Source organism: Mandrillus leucophaeus, unplaced genomic scaffold (genome assembly GCF_000951045.1).
Source record: "Mandrillus leucophaeus isolate KB7577 unplaced genomic scaffold, Mleu.le_1.0 Scaffold155, whole genome shotgun sequence".
NCBI classification, from domain to species: domain Eukaryota; kingdom Metazoa; phylum Chordata; class Mammalia; order Primates; family Cercopithecidae; genus Mandrillus; species Mandrillus leucophaeus.
Window position 1 is genome coordinate 2,527,761 of NW_012101532.1, and position 789 is coordinate 2,528,549.

Sequence of the window (789 nt, forward strand, 5' to 3'; positions counted from 1 at the left end):
TTTCTTCCAGTACCCCGGCCTTTGTCTCCTAGGTGAACACCTACCAGATCCTAGTGCATTCCATTTAATTCAAGTCTGAGAACTTTTACTGAGCAACTACTTTGTACCAAGTCCTGCAGCTAAGAGAGGAAGAGGTCTATGGGGGATAGGGTCCAATCCAGGACCGCAGGACCAGAGAAAGACCCACAGAGGAAAGAGAGGGGCTGGGGCCTTCACAGAAGGCAAGTAGAATGGGCAGGGCGAGGCCATGAGGGGAAGCACTTTGCCATGAGTGTCAGAGCTTAGCATGGGGCTTGGCGCACAGTGGGTGCCCAAAAACCATTTGACGAATTGAACCGAACTGTATTGCATGGGGGAGTCTGGTTCCCATCCCCAACCTCTCCTACTCCAGCCCAGCATCACGGACAAGCCCTTGCCCTCCCAGCAACTGAAACCACCTTTGCAAAGTTATGATTGAGACAGTGAAAGAGATCCAACTTCACTGACTCCATCTTGCTTCTAACCTCCAAGCTGTCCTTGTTCATTCCCCGGCGTAGGCTGAACTAACTTTGGGAGAAACTTAGTTTATAGGTTAAACAAAAGTGACCAGATTCCCTTTGGAGGACTGACATTAGCCACAAGATTAGAAATTACGGTTTAGGAGTCATGCAGCTGGAGGCTACAAGATTCTGACCCTCCCTAAACTGCTCCTAAGACCAGTGCTTGAGATATTTTGCAGACCCTGCATTTGATGAAGCAGCTGGCACCACCCAGACTGCTAAACTGGCTCATCTCATCTTGTGGCCGCCC

The 789-nt window shown here is 50.1% G+C and overlaps 1 pseudogene across 1 annotated transcript in view; it reads right to left on the minus strand.

The window, feature by feature from the left end:
* Positions 1 to 547: 547 nt before the first annotated feature.
* LOC105536134 overlaps positions 548 to 789 on the minus strand; it is a 2,523-nt pseudogene continuing 2,281 nt past the window's right edge. Inside the window, exon 2 of the transcript XR_001005546.1 lies at positions 548 to 558. The product of XR_001005546.1 is annotated as a coiled-coil-helix-coiled-coil-helix domain-containing protein 2, mitochondrial pseudogene, transcript variant X2 (transcript). The remainder of the gene's footprint in view (positions 559 to 789) is intronic.